The sequence below is a fragment of the Pongo pygmaeus genome, chromosome 16 (assembly GCF_028885625.2).
Source record: "Pongo pygmaeus isolate AG05252 chromosome 16, NHGRI_mPonPyg2-v2.0_pri, whole genome shotgun sequence".
Taxonomy (NCBI): Eukaryota; Metazoa; Chordata; class Mammalia; order Primates; family Hominidae; genus Pongo; species Pongo pygmaeus.
Window position 1 is genome coordinate 61402482 of NC_072389.2, and position 12150 is coordinate 61414631.

A 12150-nucleotide genomic window follows, 5' to 3' on the forward strand; every position below is an offset into this window, starting at 1 on the left:
ACTTTGGAGGACAATTTGGCTGTTTCTTAAAAAATTAAACATATTCTTACTATACAGTCTAATTGGGCTTCTTGGTATTTACCCAAAGAAGCTGAAAACTTATGTCCACACAAAAGCAGCACATGAATGTTCATACCACCTTTATACATAATTGCCAAAACGTGGAAGTAATCAAGATGTTCTTTAGTAGGTGAATGGAAAAATAAACGGTGGCACATCCAGACAATGGAATATGATTCAGTGCTAGAATAAATAAGCTGTCAAACCATGAAAAGACATGGAGGAACCTTAAATGCATATTACAAAGTGAAAGAAGCCAATATAAAAAGGTTACATGCTGTTTGAGTCCAACTGTATGACATCCTGGAACAGGCAAAACAATGAAGACAATAAGAAGATTAGTGGTTGCCTGCCAGGGGCTGGTGGGAGGAGATGGGGAGAATGAATGGGCAGAACACAGAGGATTTTTAAGGCAGCGAAAATACTCTGTATGATGCTGTAATGATGGATACGTGTCTTTATACATTTGTCCAAATCCATAGAATGTACAACAGCAAGAGTGAACCCTAGTAAACTATGAATTGTGGGTGATCATGATGTGTCCATGTAAGTTCAACAGTTATAATAAAGATACCACGTTAGTGGGGAATGTTGATAATGGGAGAGGCTATGCATGTGTGGGTGTAGGCAGTATATGGGAAATCTCTGTCTTCTGTAGATTTTGCTATGAACCTAAAACTGCTCTTAAAAAAAATATATATATATATATATATATTTTTTTTTTTTTTGAGAGGGTCTTTTTTTGAGATGGTCTTTTTTTTTTTTTTTTTTTTGAGACAGTCTTGCTCCGTCACCCAGGCTGGAGTGCAGTGGCGCGATCCCGGCTCACTGCAACCTCTGTCTCTTGGGGTCAAGCATTTCTCCTGCCTCAGCCTCCCCAGTAGCTGGGATTACAGGTGCACGCCACCATGCCCAACTAATTTTTTTTTGTATTTTTAGTAGAGATGCGGTTTCACCATGTTGGCCAGACTGGTCTTAAACTCCCGATCTCAGGTGATCCGCCTGTCTCCGCCTCCCAAAGTACTGGGGATTACAGGCATGAGCCACCGTGCCTGGCCAAGAAATAAAATCTTTTGAAAAAATTCAATGTCAGTGAAAAAATAAATGAATAAATTCTACAAACAAAAAGAAAAAATAAAAGAAATGGAAACGTGTGGAGGGGAGAAACCTAGGGTAAGAGAAGCCTATCAGTGTAGGGTGCTTTCTGCTGCAAGTGGCAGTGAACTGTTAAGTGTAGATTGCTTCATATAGTCTAACCTCCCCATGTTCTTAGGGACGCCCTGAAAAAACACTGAGTGAGGGACCAAGCAGCTTGAATATTGGCCTTGACTCATTACTTTCCTCACCTTTCCAAATCCCATTTCCCCATCCCATTTCCCCATTTGAAGACAGAAGGGGGTAGCCTAACTTCCTTAAGGTATAACCAGGTTGTAAAAGTCCAGAAATCAATATAGGCTGAGATGAAAATTTGTAGAATATTGCAGAGGGACTTAGGAGAAATTTTGTATTTAGGGCCGATGGATAACCTAGGCCTCTTGTGGGTGGGTAAGGGTTCATCCAGATGTGGGAGAAACTAGTTCCTTACTTTGCAATTAAGTTCAAAGCCTCAAATTGACCTTGGCTTTTTGCAATAGGCTAAAGGAAGGTATCTCCATAGTGTTCAATGACTGTCTCCTGCCCTCTTCCTAAGGCGAATCCTTCCTTCCATGTGGAAGACCACCTCACACAGAGAAAACAGTGATGCACTTCTGATTTACAAATGCAAACACAGGCCTACTTCAAGACTTCTTTTAAAAGGTTTATTTTTAAAAATGTAAAAATACATTGCATAGCATAATTTTACAAAGACTACAGTAGACTCCAGTCACCAAATTAAAAATAAAAATATTATTTGCTTATTGAAATTAAGTTTGATTTGAGGCTGTTTCCATTTACAGACTCACATATCAAAATAGTAACCTAATCAAATATTAGTTTAATGCAAATATTTGGCATCCTCCCAGAAATACCATAAGGCTATTGTCAAATCAGTTAAATTTCTGTTACAAGCAGCAAGGGTGGCCATCTGCTGTGGTTGGCAAAGAAATTAACATATTTCAAGATGCAAACACATTTCAGCCTCCCCTTACAGATCTCTAAGCAGGCGTCTTGGCTATATACAATTTGGGTCTGATACCTAGTCTTTAAACTCATATCCAATGTCTTTAGGCCGGAGATATCAGATAATGAATGTTTTATTTATTTGCTATTACGAAGGACAACAATTTCTTAGCTTAATGTTATGTGCCTTCTTGAGAAAACCTATCTGAGAATCATTAACATCAATTCAATTCAGCAAACGAGGATTGTGCCCTTGCTATAAACAAGTCACTGGGCTTTGTGCTTTGATGGACACAATGAAAGGGGCCTTTAAGGAGCTTCTGGTTTAATGGGGGACATGGATACATATGTATTTGCCCGTACAAGGCAAAATACTATCATAGAAGCCTGAATCAAGTGCCACCGGAGTCTTCTTGCTCTAGGCAGGGATTGGCAAAGGCTTCCCCTCAGATGGTACTTGTGGATTTTGAAGAAAAAGCATTTTTTAAAAAGCAGGGAACAGCCTGTGTAAGTCTTAGAGGCATAGCATTATGTGCTTTATTCAGGAAACAGCAAGTCGTTCTGTCTGGCTAGGTAGAAGACATTTTCTAAGATGAGGCTCAGAAAGTTGTTTGGGAACAGAGTGGGATTTATTGTGTTTGGCCTGACTTTGACTCCCCTTCTCCTGGAGACAGCACCCTGATTTTCCTTTAGGGGAACTATGCCTGCCCTCTTCTCAGCTCACGTGACTTGAAGGAATCGATTGTGCAGTGCTGTAAATACCCTCCAAAGGGGCTTGGATTTTGAGTTATGTCTTCTAAATGGGAATCATAACCAACTGCTTTTTAATGAAAAAATGTTCAAATGTATATAGAAAGAAATAAAAAACAATACAAAATCCCAATTAATCCCCATAAACCCATTCCCAGATTAAACAATTAGCAAGATTTTGTAAGACATTCTTCCTCTCTCCTCCCCTCTCTCTCTTATCAAAGTATTTCATAGTAAATCCTGGTACAGCCTGTGTTTTTTCCCTTCCATATATTTCAGTATGCATCTCTAAAAATTATGGGCATTTTCTCACAAGCGAAATACCATTATTAACCTAATAATTCCTTGGTGTCAATGAATAGCCAGTCCTTATTCAAATTTCCTGATTACCTCAAAATTGTCTTTTTAAGCTGGATTGTTTAAATCATGTTCTAAACAAGGTCCACACATATCATGTAGCTTTTATAACTCTTAAATCTATCTTAATCCAGAGCAGCCCTCCTCATCCCACTTTTCTTCCTTTATGCCATTGATTTATTGAAGGAAGCATGTCAGTTATTCCTTACAATACTACCAAATTATGAATTGGTTTGGTTCCTCCCCTGGGGTGTTATTTAAATTTTCCCTTTATTTCTTGTAAATTAAAATTACTCAATGCCTGCTTGTTTCACACTTAGTAATGCTAATGCACACTGTAAAATTTTCTATCCACCTATTGGTTTCATCCATTGATAGTCTTTGCCTGAATTGTCTATTTCATTAGGTCTCACAAAGTGGTGATTTTCTAATTTTATCATTCTCTTCACACTTACTACCTGGAACTTTTTTTATTGTTAATTTTTATGGATACATAGTATTTGTACATATTTATGGAGTATATGTGAGATTTTGATATAAGCGTACAATGTGTCATGATCAAATCTGGGTAATTGGTGTGTCCATCACCCCAAGCATTTATCATTTCTTTTTGTTAGGAACTTTCCAATTATTTTAGTTATATTGAAATATACACTAAATTATTGTTTTTGTCTTGTTTTTTTGAGGCTGGGTTTCACTTTGTCGCCCAGGCTAGAGTGCAGTAGTGCGATCATAGTTCACTGTAGCCTCGAGCTCCTGGGCTTAAGTGATCCTTCCGCCTCAGCCACCCAAATAGCTAGGACTACAGGCACATGCTACCACACTCAACCAATTTTTAAAATTTTTTTCTAGAGACGGTATCTCGCTGTGTTGCCCAGGCTGGTCTCAAACTCCTGGGCTCAAAGGACCTTCCCACCACACAGCCTCCCAAAGTGTTGGGATTATATGCATGAGCCACAGTGTCCGGCCTTGGAATCTTTCATTAAAGAAAAATTTCCCTGTGTCAAATAAAGTATTTGGTTATCCTAAAAACAGTTGATATAGAGAAAAGGCAAATTTTCTAATAATTGCCTATTTCTAGAATACCACTTCTCTTTTTAAAAATAACCTTTCAAAACAGCAAAATGTAACAGATAGAGAAAACCACATAGAACAAATTACCTTAATTAATTATTGTAAGCAAACACCCTTGTGACCACCATCTAGGTGAGGGAACAGCACTGTGGTAGCCACCCCAGAAGCCCTCTGTGTGTCCATTTATTCTTTTATAGTAATCATTTATTTGCTTTTCTTCATGATTTGATCAACCAAGCGTGCATCCATAAACACTTTAGTTTGGTTTCACCTATTTAATATGAAATTTCACATAACTTTTAGTTAATTAATTAGTTTTTTTATTTGGGACGGAGTCTCACTCTGTCACCCAGGCTGGAGTGCAGTGGCACGATCTCAGCTCACTGCAACCTCCGCCTCCCGGGTTCAAGTGATTCTCCTGCCTCAGCCTCCCAAGTAGCTGGGACTAGAGGTACGTGCCATCACTCTCAGCTAATTTGTTGTATTTTTAGTAGAGATGGGGTTTCACCATGTTAGCCAGGATGGTCTCAATCTCCTGACCTTGTGATTCGCCCACCTCGGCCTCCCAAAAGTGTTGGGATTACAGGCGTGAGCCGCTGCACCTGGCCCACATAACTTTTTAAGTGTCTTTTAATCTACAGATTCCTCTTCCATTGCTTTTCATTTTCTTGAAATTGGACTGTTTGCTCTGTAGAGTTTCTCAGACTCTGATTTTACTAATTGTACCCCCATGATACAGTGTATCTTTTTTTTTTTTTTTTTTTGAGACAGGGTCTTGGTCTGTCACCCAGGCTGGAGTACAGTGGCATGATCTTGGCTCATTGCAGCCTTGAACTGCTTGTGGTTTTGATTTGCATTTCTGTCATGACCAGTGATGATGAGCATTTTTTCATTTGTCTGTTGGCTCCATAGATGTCTTCTTTTGAGAAGTCTCTGTTCATATCCTTTGCCCACTTTTTGATGGGGTTGCTTGTTTTTTTCTTGTAAATTTGTTTGAGTTCTTTGTAGATTCTGGATATTAGCCCTTTGTCAGATGGATAGATTGCAAAAATTTTCTCCCATTCTGTAGGTTGCTTGTTCACTCTGATGATAATTTCTTTTGCTGTGCAGAAAGCTCTTTAGTTTAATTAGATCTCATTTGTTAATTCTGGCTTTTGTTGCCATTGCTTTTGGTGTTTTAGACATGAAGTCTTTGCTTGTAATGTTAGTAGGTTGGCACAAAAGTAATTGCGGTTGAGCTGGGTGCAATGGCTCACGCCTGTAATCCCAGCACTTTGGGAGGCTGAGGTGGGTGGATCATCAGAGGTCAAGAGTTCGAGACCAGCCTGGCCAACATGGTGAAACCCTATCTCTACTAAAAAACACAGAAAAATTAGCCGGGGGTGGTGGCACACATCTGTAATCCCAGCTACTCGGGAGGCTGAGGCAGGAGAATTGCTTGAACTGGAGGGACGGAGGTTTGCAGTGAGCCAAGATTGCACCACTGCACTCCAGCCTGGGCAACAAAGCGAGACTCTGTCTCAAAAAAAAAAAAAAAAAAAAAAGTAATTGTGATTTTTGCCATTACACTCAATGGCAAAAACCACAATTACTTCTGTGCCAATTTAATAGCTGTTGATGCCCATCATCTAGTTCAACTCAATTCATTAGGGGTTGAAAAATGATGATATTCCCATTATGTCATTCCTTCCTCATTCATTAGCTAGAATATTTCTTTTTCTTTTCTTTTCTTTTTTTCTTTCTTTTTTTGAGACAGAATCTTGCTCTTGTCACCCAGGCTGGAGTGCAATGGTGTGATCTTGGCTCACTGCAACCTCTGCCTCCCAGGTTCAAGCGATTCTCCTGCTTCAGCCTCTGAGTAGCTGGGATTACAGGTGCGCACCAACATGCCCAGCTAATTTTTGTGTTTTGTATTAGAGATGGGGTTTCACCATGTTGACCAGGCTGGTCTTGAACTTCTGGCCTCAAGTAATCTACCCATCTTGGCCTCCCAAAGTGCTGGGATGCTAGAATATTTCTAACTAGAGCAGCCCCCCTTATCTATTATTTCATTATCCAGTGGTCCAGCTCACATAGGAAAGGCGGGATAAATATTTGTTTCTTTCTCTTTATCAATTAAAATAAGTTGGTTACCTGTCATCCTCAAAAGGTGAGCAGTTAATATTTTAGGATCATTAAAACTCATAGACTTAAACATATTTTAAGTGTTTTGATCTGCTGAAGTTATCATCCTTATTGAGCTTACATTGTCCCATCTGTGTCCAGTGGCAGCTTCTGCAAGTTGGCTCTTGAGTCTTTTTGACATGACCTCTATAGTCTTTGGAAGCTTCCTTGCTATTGTACACCAAGATGTTCCATGAGTTCATGCTGATACTTGGAATTCAAAGTCAGGACTGCAGAGTCTTTACTTAAAACTTCTTTCTTACACAGGCATAGCCTTTCTTCTGAGAATCCAGGTTCTCAGGGACCTAACAATTATAAAACTAGAATATTACACAATTAGTTTGCATTGTCTTATATTACATATACAACAGTCTCAGTGAAATCACCTATTTTATCAACACACATCTTATTGAAAAAGTTAAAAAATTATTTGCATAGGCACTTTCCACTTTCTTTAGTTGTATCTACATTTTCAGATGATGTGTCCAGTACATAGTATATACTCTCTCCTTTTAACCTCATGTAGTCTTAGTTTTACAATAGGTATTTAATGCTCAATGCCAGTCCTTAGGTTGACTTCTCTCTAGTCATTTGGATGTCCAAAGTTTGTTGTCTAGAAAATTCCTCAGGAAATGTGCAAGAAAACAATATAGAATGCCTGTGTCTCACAGTGTTTCCCACAGAGGATGGTGTCAAACTTAGATTTTCGCCAACCTAAGTGAGAAGTGGTATCTTGGTGTAGTTTTAATTGTGTTTCTCTTATTATGAGTCAGACGGAACATTTTTTTTTTTCACGTCTAAGTGTTACTGGAAAGGAGTCCTAATCCAGACCCTAACAGAGGGCTCGTGCAAGAAAGAAGTAGGGGTGAGTCCATAGGGTAAAGTGAAAGTAAGTTTATTAAAGTAAAGAAAGAATAGTACTCCACAGACAGAGCAGGGCATTCCCAAAAGCAAGAGAAGGAACATGTTCGCCTTAGGTGCAATACTTGTTTGTAGATAACAAAGCAAAAAATCATGGGGAGGTGTATTCTACTACAAGGGTTTGTCACAAAAGATTGCTAATCTTTGTATAACTGCTGTCTTCTGCAATAATCTATATTATTATGTTGAAAGCAAAACTTATTCTTAAACTAAAAGTGCTTTTGTTTTTAAGATATTGGGACATCAGGACATTTCCTGGGTCTGTTATATCATGGGTCTGTTAAGTCCTGAGTCAGTTCAGTAAACATTATTAACGTGTTCCTTTAACATTATTAACCTGTTTCTTTTAACTGTAAACATCCTGTGGCTATGAATGGCTAACCTGTTGGGAATGTGGCCCAGCAGGTTTCAGCTTCATTTTACCCAGCCAGTCCCTGTTCAAGATGGAGTTGCTCTGGTTTGAACACCTCTTACACAATGACCATTTCTTTTTCTGTGAGCTGTCTGTTAATATCCTTTACCCATTTTTCTATTAGATTTTGGCCTTCTGCCTCCCACCATTTTAGGACTTCTTTCCATATTAGGGATATTACCTCTAATACGAATATAAAGGGGTATGTATGTGATGTAAGTTGCAATATCTCTTCCTAGTTTGTCATTTGTTGCCTGACATTACTTATAGGGCCTTTTTGCCATGTGACGCTATATGTAATACCTTGTTGGGCTAGCTCTTCAGACACTCCTTTCTTTTTGGATTTTTTGGGCTATACTTATCTGTGTTCTCATTTTAAATGTATATCCAATTTTTCAAGCTCTAGAAAAGAATTGGCATTTTTGTGGGAATCATGTTAAATGTATTAATTAACTTATGGGGCATTGATGTCTTTACGATGTTGACTCTTCTCATCTAAGTACGTTTTCCTGTTCCATTTGCTGTGGTCTACCTTGGGCCTTTCAATAAGAGAGGGTTTTTTTGTTTTGTTTTGTTTTTGTTTGAGACGGTGTCTCACTCTGTCACTCAGGCTAGAGTGTGATGGTGTGATCTTGGCTCACTGCAGCCTCCGCCTCCCGGGTTCAATTGATTCTCCTGGCTCAGCCTCCTGAGTAGCTGGGATTACAGGCACCCACCACTGTGCCTGGCTAATTTTTGTAATTTTAGTAGAGACGGGGTTTCTCCATGTTGGCCAGGCTGGTCTCTAACTCCTGACCTCATGTGATCCACCTGCCTCGGCCTCCCAAAGTGCTGGGATTACAGGCGTGAAACATCGTACCCAGCCAGTAGAAGTGTTTTAAAGGTGTTCTTTATATAAATTTTTTATATATTTCTTAAGTTCATGCTTGGATATTTTATCTTTTTTGTTATTAGCATAAATAGGGTCTTCTCGACAGTGTGGCGATTCATCAAGGATCTAGAACTAGAAATATTTGATCCAGCCATCCCATTACTGGGCATATACCCAAAGGACTATAAATCATGCTGCTATAAAGACACATGCACATGTATGTTTATTGTAGCACTATTCACAATAGCAAAGACTTGGAACCAACCCAAATGTCCATCAATGATAGACTGGATTAAGAAAATGTGGCACATATACACCATGGAATACTATGCAGCCATAAAAAATGACGAGTTCATATCCTTTGTAGGGACATGGATGAAGCTGGAAACCATCATTCTCAGCAAACTATCTCAAGGACAGAAAACCAAACACTGCATATTCTAACTCATAGGCGGGACTTGAACAATGAGAACACTTGGACACAGGGTGGGGAACATCACACACTGGGGCCTATCGTGGGGTGGCGGAAGGAGGGAGGGAATAGCATTAGGAGATATACCTGAAGTAAATGACAAGTTAATAGGCGCAGCACACCAACATGACACATGTATACATATGTAACAAACCTGCACGTTGTGCACATGTACCACCATTGAATTTAAAGTATAATAATAATAAACAAATAATAATAAAGGGTCTTCTCTTGCATTGTATCTTCTAAGTAGTTATTGCTTATATCTATGAAGGCTATTGACTTCTGAATATCAAAGGCTTTTGAGTTAAGGACTGCTATGATGGTATTGTACAGAAATTATTACAGAAGTTATAAATAATTTGGTATTTCAAATGAGAAATTCATCCATCAACCAAGGCAGGGTCAGGAGGGAAAGGAAGAAACAAATAGATATGTATTTCAAAGGTATGGGACTTAGAAACTCATTTGATGTTGAGGAAAGGGTGAAGGAAAGGGCATGTGAGCTTGATTTCTTTCTTTCTTTCTTTTTTTTTTTAATACAGAGTCTCACTCTGTTACCCAGGCTGGAGCGCAGTGGTGTGATTTTGGCTCACTGCAACCTCAGCCTCCTGGGTTCAAGCGATTCTCCTGCCTCAGCCTCCCAAGTAGCTGGGATTACAGGCACCCACCACCACGCCTGGCTAATTTTTGTATTTTTAGTAGAGATGGGTTTTTGCCATGTTGGCCAGGCTGGTCTCAAACCCCTGATCTCAAGTGATCCACCCACCTCAGCCTCCCAAAGTGCTGGGATTACAGGCGTGAGCCAGCATGCCTGGCTGTGTGAGCTTTCAACTGGTAACTGCAATGATAACATTGTTAACAGAAAATAGGAAGCAGAGAAGGTTGGAGAAATAGAGAAGGTGTTTCAGTTTGGGCATTTAGATTTTGAGACTGGAAGTAAATAGAGAGGTCAAATGTGAAAATTTAGATTTGGAGGCCATCAATAGAGCTGTAGGAGTTTCTGAAATGACTAGGGAGAGAAAGTAGAATAATAAGAGAAGAACCAATGACAGAATGTCAAAGAATTTTTATATTTAAATAGTAGGTAGAGGAAGCTGGTCCCTGAAAGAGTCCAAGAATGAAGGATCTGAGAGGTAGAAGGTGAATGAGGATACAAAGTCATAGAAACCAAACGAACAGGGACTTGGCTTATCAATTATGAAATTACCAGTACTTCTTAAGGCAGCAATCTCAGAACTGTTATGAAGATGAGCTAAGACTATGAAGGATTCAGTAAAGAGACATGTTAACTAGGAATGAGTTTGTGGTAGGAAATTTATACTGTGTGTTTCAAACACGTGAAGTCCAAATACAAGAGGTCTCATGATTCAAATAATCTATGTTAAACAAATATGCTCAGATATAGCTTGGCTTAAATTAAAATGTTTACTAACACTTATTTCTTGTTTATTGCCATTAATTCAAAGTTCAATGCCTTTCTGAATATGGATTTATACTTTACCTTCTGACAGATGTGTATGTGGTGGGGGTAGAAGGAGGCTTCAGGTAAAATATAACATTTAAGTGCTAAAAAGGACAATAATTTTTCCCACTCTCAGATAAATGTCTGTTCTTTCACACAGGTATTTATGATAATGATAACCTCTTAGACGTAGGGTTTACAACATATTGTCATATTTCACAGAGATTCACAAGATTCTGGGAAGTAACTAGGACAGGGATCATTATTTCTTAAAGTGCAGAGACGGTAAAAGAATGATAGAACCAGGTCCAGATCTAAGATGTTCTTGACTCCTAGCCTATAGGCATATGTTATGAGTCAGGGTGGAGTGTAGAAAATGTTTATTCTAGGTATTTTAAACAGAAAAGGATTTAATGCAGAGGTTTAAGTGCTTATAAATACAGTTGGCCCTTCATACCATGGGTTCCTCATCTGTAGACTGAACCAACCACAGATTGAAAATATTTGGGATAAAAAGCCAATAAATAATACAACAAGAAAAATATACCAATAAAAATAATACAGTATAACCACTATTTACATAGTATTTACACTGCATTTTTTTTTTTTTTTGAGATGGAATCTTTCTTTGTTGCCCAGGCTGGAGTGCAGTGATGCGATCTTGGCTCACCGCAACCTCCGCATCCTGGGTACGAGCAATTCTCCAGCCTCAGCCTCCCAAGTAGCTGGGATTACAGGAGTGCACCACCATGCCTGGCTAATTTTTGTATTTTTAGTAGAGACAGGTTTCATCATGTTGGCTGAGCTGGTCTCGAACTCCTGACCTCAAGTGATCCACCTGCCTCAGCCTCCTAAAGTGCTGGGATTACAGGCCTGAGCCACCGTGCCTGGCTTGCATTAGGTTTTATAAGTAATCTATAGATGACTTAAAGTATACAGGAGGATGTGCATAGGCTATATGCAAATGCTATGCCATTTGCCATTTTATGTAAGGGACTGGAGCATCTGCAGATTTCATTATCCCTAGGGATCCTGGAACCAATCCCTGCCCAGATACTGAGGGACAACTGTAAGTGGAAAAACAGGCTTTAGACTACCTCCAGAAATGACTCCTGGAACAATACGGTTGAGCTGATTATCAGGGGAATCACCCATGAGTTTGTCTCTGAAATTACTGCAGAGAGCAGGAAGCCACACTAGGAAGTTGCTGATACTGTTGGTACCATCACTGCTCCACTTGACCACCTCTTGACATTCACAAAATTGGTGATTTGGCACTGGAACATGGACCTTCAAACCTAAGAATCACAAGAATAGACTCTAGAACACTGCTGCTAAGAGACTCTCCATGAGCTTGCTTGCAAGAAAAAGTCACCAAAAAGAAGTAGGAAGATGGATTCTGCTTCAATTTCTTTCCTTCAGATCTTTCAATAACAAACAAATCTAATAGATGAAATGTAATTCATATTCATAACTTAGCTGTGAGGAAGTCTAGAAAACATGGT

At 39.1% G+C, this 12150-nt stretch overlaps 1 protein-coding gene across 1 annotated transcript in view; it reads right to left on the reverse strand.

The window, feature by feature from the left end:
• Window positions 1-12150, reverse strand: part of NEDD4 (NEDD4 E3 ubiquitin protein ligase) — a 613929-nt gene that overhangs the window by 245138 nt on the left and 356641 nt on the right. The window lies entirely within an intron of this gene.